The following is a 5,703-nucleotide window of genomic DNA, read 5'->3' on the forward strand; positions in this document are numbered from 1 at the left end:
TAAAAGGCATACAAATTGGAAGGAAAGATGTATAACTGTCACTATTTATAGATTACATGATATTTTATATGGAAAACCCTAAAGTCTGCATCAAAACATTATTAGAACTAATAAATGAATTCCGTACAGTTGCAGGAGACAAGATTAATATACATAAATCTATTGCTTTTCTATACACTAATAATAAACTATCAGAAAAAGGAAGCAAGGAAACAATCCCATTCGCAAAAAGAATGAAATACCAAAGAATAAACTTAACCAAGGAGGTGAAGGATGTATACTCTGAAAACTATAAAATGCTGATGAAGGAAACTGGAGACAATACAAAGAGATGGAAAGATATCCCTTGTTCATGAATTGAAAGAATTAATATTGTTAAAATGTCCATACTCCTCAAAGCAATCTAAGAATTGAGGGCAATCCCTATCAAAATACCCATAACATTTTCCACTATAACAAATAATCCTAAAATTTATACGGAATTACAAAAGACCCCAAATAGCCAAAGCAATCTTGAGAAAAATGAACACAGTTAGAGGTATCATGCTCCCTGACTTTATACTATACCATAAAGCTATAGTAGTCAAAAGAGTACTGGCACAAAGAGAGACACATAGATTAATGGAACAGAATAGAAAGCTCAGAAATTAACCCATGCACCTATGGTCAATTAATCTACGACAAAGGAGACAAAAATATACAATGGGGAAAAGAGAGTCTCTTCCATATGTGGTGTTGGGGAAACTGGACAGCTACATGTAAAAGAATAAAATTAGAACATTTTTTCAAACTGTATAAAAAAAACAAACTCAAAATGGATTAAAGACCTGAAAATGTAAGACCAGAAACCATAAAACTCCTAGAAGAAAACATACGCAGTACACTCTATGACATAAGTCTTAGCAATATTTTGGGGGATCTGTCTTCTCAGGCAAGGGAAACAAAAGCAAAAATAAACAAATGGGACCAAATTAAACTTAAAAACTTTTGTACAGTGAAGGAAACCATAGACAAAACAAAAAGACAACCTACTGAATGGGAGATAATATTTGCAAATGATATGTCCAATAAGGGGTTGGTATCCAAAATACACAAAAAGCTCATACAACTCTGTATCAAAGAAACAAACAACGCAATCAAGAAATGGGCAGGGCTTCCCTCGTGGCGCAGTGGTTGAGAGTCCGCCTGCCGATGCAGGGGACACGGGTTCGTGTCCCGGTCCGGGAAGATCCCACATGCCGCGGAGCAGCTGGGTCCGTGAGCCATGACCGCTGAGCCTGCGTGTCCGGAGCCTGTGCTCCGCAACGGGAGAGAGCACAGCAGTGAGAGGCCCGCGTACCGCAAAAAAAAAAAAAAAAAAAAAAAAAAAGTCTACAAATAATAAATGCTGGAGAGTGTGTGGAGGAAAAGGAATCCTCCTACAATGTTGGTGGAAATGTAAATTTGTACAGCCACTATGGAGAACAGTATGGAGGTTCCTTTAAAAAACTAAAAATAGAGCTACCTTATGATCCAGCAATCCCACTCCTGGGCATATATCTGGAGAAACCATAATTCAAAAAGACATGCACCCCAACGTTCATTGTAGCACTATTTACAATAGCCCGGCCAAGGAAGCAACCTAAATGGCCATCGACAGATGAATGGATAAAGAAGATATGGTAGGTTGCTTCCTTGCAGCCGTGAGCTTTGGAGGCCAGGAGCGGTGGAACTCGGGCGGGCTGAGATCTGTGCTGGGAAGGGCGCCGGACTTGTATCGGAGCAGCACTTAGGAGACACGGTGCAGTTGAACAGAGCCATCATGAGGACGACAGCCCTAGGGCCCATTCACTTGCTGGAGCTCTGTGACCAGAAGCTCATGGGGCTTGTCTACAACGTGGACAATAAGGACATAGTGTGGCTGGAGGAGATCGAGGAGGAGGCCGAGCGCACGTTCACCAGAGAATTCAGCAAAGAGCCCGAGCTGATGCCCAAAACACCTTCTCAGAAGAACCGACGGAAAAAGAGACGGATTTCTTATGTTCAGGATGAAAAGAGAGACCCCATCCGGAGAACGCTGTCCCACAGAAAGACGCGGAGCAGCCGTCAGAGCTCCCGGCGCCTCCGTAACAAGGACAAGCTGGCCACAGTGGTGGGGGAGAACGGCTCCGTCCTGCGGCGGGTGACCCGTGCGGCGGCCGCAGCTGCAGCGACCTCCGCGGCAGCCGCTCCTTCGCCCACCCCTGAATCTCCCACGGTGCTGACCAAGAAGCCCAAGGACAGCCTGGCCCTGTGCCAGCTGGTACCCGTGGTGGAGACTGGCATCAGCGAGCGCCGGAGCGCTGAGCAGCACCTCAGCCAGCTCCAGTCTGCCCAGGCTCCGTCCCCCACCCCGGCTCCGGCCACGGCTTCGGCCTCCCATATCACCTTGACCTCGGAGGACGACTCAACACCCCAGAAGTCAGAGGCTGAGAGACTGGAGTCTGTCCCCGTGAGCTCCCTGATAACTACACCCCAGGACCCCAAGAGCCGAGGGGGCGGGGCAGAAAGGTCCGCCTCCAAGCTCAGAATTGCCGCGACCTCCCCAGGCCCGCAGGACTCACCCAGCTCTCTGGCCTCCCCGTGGCGGGAGCGGGTGCTGGCTCCCATCCTGACAGATAACTTCTCCACGCCCACGCGCTCCCATGTGGGCCGCGGATCGGTGCGGCGCAGCCTGATCGCCCCGTCCTCCCCGGGGCCCCAGGTCTCGCTGGCCCAGAATTACTCCCTGGTTTCCAAAGAGGAGAGCACCGTCCGAAGATCAAGCAGAAGGATTGCCAGGAAGGCCACCAAAGAGCCGGCCGCCTCATCTGCCACAGTTACCTGGAGAGGCTCCTGCATGTCGAGGTGCCCCAGAAAGCGAGCCCCAAGGCGGAGGAGCCCAGCAAGGAAGCTGAGCCGGAGAGGACGGCCGAGCCGGAGGTCCCCAAAGCAATGGCAGTGCCTTGCGGCTCCGCAGTGCCACCAAGATCGCCATTAGCATGCCCGGCTCGCAGCCTGCAGCCGGCGGCCAGGGAACGCCCTCTAAAGGGTGGCGGGAGGCCGAGACTGACCAAGCAGATGGCCCCCAAGGAGCCGCCTCCGAGTGTCAGGAGGAAGCGCAGCTACAAGCAGGCAGTGAGTGAGCTGGACGAGGAGCAGCAGCTGGGGGGTGAGGAGCTGCAGCCCCCCAGCAGCAAGACCCCTTCCCCGCCCTGTCCCGCCAGCAAGGTGGTGCGGCCCCTCCGGCCCCTCCTGTAGACCGTGCAGAGGAACGAGCTGCTCATGACCCCGACCTCGACCCCCAACAGCAGCATCATGAAATCCTTCATTGAAGCGCAACGCTCCCCTGCGCGTGGACCCCAAGGAGGAGCTGCAGCGGCTGGAGAACCTGCGGCGTTAGGAGGAGGCCGAGCAGCTCCGCGGGCAGAAGGTGGAGGACAAGCGGCGGCGGCTGGAGGAGGTGAAGCTGAAGCGTGAGGAGCGCCTCCCTAAGGCGCTGCAGGCCCGGGAACGGGTGAAAAGGATGAAGCAGGAGAAGGAACAGATCGAGCGGCAGTTTGCTCAAATCGACGAGAAGACGGAGAAGGCCAAAGAGGAGCGTCTAGCCGAGGAGAAGGCCAAGAAGATGGAGGGGGTGGAGGCGTTCAAGAGGCAGCAGGAGGAGGAGGCGCGGAGGCTCAGGTGGCTACAGCAGGAGGAGGAGGAGGAGGAGAGGCGCCCCCAGGAGCTGCTGCCGAAGAGGAAGGAGGAGGAGCGGGAGCGGCGGCGGGAGCGGGAGCGGAGGCGGGAGCGGCGGCGGGAGCGGGAGCGGCGGCGGGAGCGGCGGCGCGAGCGGGAGCGGGAGCGGCGGCGGAGCGGGAGAGGCTCCAGGCCCAGAGGGAGCTGCAGGAGAGGGAGAAGGCCCTGCGGCTACAGAAGGAGCGGCTGCAGAGGGAGCTGGAGGAGAAGAAGAAGGAAGAACAGCAGCGCCTGGCTGAGCAGCGGCTGCAGGAGGAGCAGGAGAAAAGCCAAGGAGGCCGCGGTGGCCAGCAAAAGCCTGAACGTGACCGTGGACGTGCAGTCTCCAGCTTGTACCTCGCATCAAATGACTCCACAGGGCACCGCCCCCCCCCAAGATCAACCCAGATAACTACGGGATGGATCTGAACAGCGATGACTCCCCTGATGACGAGGCCCATCCCCGGAAGCCCATCCCCAGCTGGGCCAGAGGCACCCAGCTTAGCCAGGCCACCATCCGGCAGTACTACCACCCCCGGAACCTCCTGCAGCTCTTCGGAACCATTCTCCCACTGGACTTGGAGGACATCTTCAAGAAGAGCAAGCCCCGCTACCATAAGCGCACCAGCTCTGCCGTGTGGAACTCGCCGCCCCTGCAGGGCACCAGGGTCCCTGGCAGCCTGGCCTACAGCCTGAAGAAGCACTGAGCCAGGTCCTCGGGCCTGCTCGGCAGCCTCAGCCTTCATCTGTGTCTATACGTCTGTGTCTCTGGTGCCATCCTGCCTGGTATCCTGTCGCTGAGGGTTCGGTCAAGTGTATATAAACGTCCTCTGTGTGCTACAGGGGGAAGGCGGCTCGGGCCTGCTGGGAGGCTGAGCTTGTTGGGTGTTCGGGGAAGACCCAGGCCCAGCCTTGCCTGGTCTGCTGACAGCACTCTGTAAATAGGTTGTTAGAGTTCAGCTGAATTTTAGCCTCTAGTGTTTGAGAGCTAGAGTAATAAAGTCTATTCCTTCAAGCCTGCTGTGAGTATCATGAAGACTGGGCTTCTCTTCAGAAAGCCCTGGACCCTGGCCCCGTCTCGGGCCGCTGGATGGGCTAGAGGAATAGGAACTGCTTATACTCCTGGGGTGTGCGTCAAGGTCTCCTGGGTCCCACCCCCAGAGATGCCGATGGAGTGGGTGATTCTGATGCCAGCCCTGGACAACCCTGAGAAACACTTCAGTTACTTTCATGTTGGGGCAGGTGACGATACTTCCTGTTTTTCTGGGGAGCGCCCTGCCTGTAAAGGGGGCCTCATTCCAGTGGTAAGACCTGGAGTTGAGGTCAGGAGAATTGGGCTCTTGACACAGCTCTGCCACTTAAGAGAGGCCCTCAGCCCCTCCACGCCTCAGGCTCCACCCACCCTTGCTGCACGGATGGTGAAAGGACTTAAGAACGTGGACGTGCTGCTGAAGCAGGAGATCTGGGTTAGGAAGGGAACATCTCTTGAAACTCCCTCAGGACCAGTACGTGCAAGTAGTTGAGATGTTTCTCCAACAAATCCAGGCAGCTGCTAATTAAATGTTTAGTGTCCATGGAAGCTGGCCCTGCCCCATCGCTGCCAACCATGTTTTAAACGTGCCACAGCTTCATCATCTCCTACTCCAGCCCCTGGAATGGGGGTTGGTGAATTTGGGCCTATGGGCCAAATCAAGTCGCAATCCATTTTTGTAAAGTTTCATTGGAACCCGCCCAGTAGAAATGAATACCTGTTGTCTCCGGCTGCTCTGCTGAGGGCAGAGTTAAGTAGTTACAACAGAGGCCTTATGGTTCGCAAAGCTGAGAATATTTACTGTGAACCTTTACAGAAAATGTTTGCTGACCCTGCTTTAGGACAAAATCAAGGCTGAATATAAGAGAGCTTTTTAAAATGAGTAAAGAGTGAATGCACACAACAGGCTGAAATCTAGAAGATTCCACCATGCAAAGAAAATCATTTTACAGTTC

General features: G+C 53.8%; 1 pseudogene; it reads left to right on the forward strand.

The window, feature by feature from the left end:
- Positions 1 to 1,801: 1,801 nt before the first annotated feature.
- On the forward strand, positions 1,802 to 4,480 carry LOC132421885 (inner centromere protein pseudogene; annotated as a pseudogene).
- Positions 4,481 to 5,703: the final 1,223 nt, after the last annotated feature.

The sequence above is a fragment of the Delphinus delphis genome, chromosome 3 (assembly GCF_949987515.2).
Source record: "Delphinus delphis chromosome 3, mDelDel1.2, whole genome shotgun sequence".
NCBI classification, from domain to species: Eukaryota; Metazoa; Chordata; class Mammalia; order Artiodactyla; family Delphinidae; genus Delphinus; species Delphinus delphis.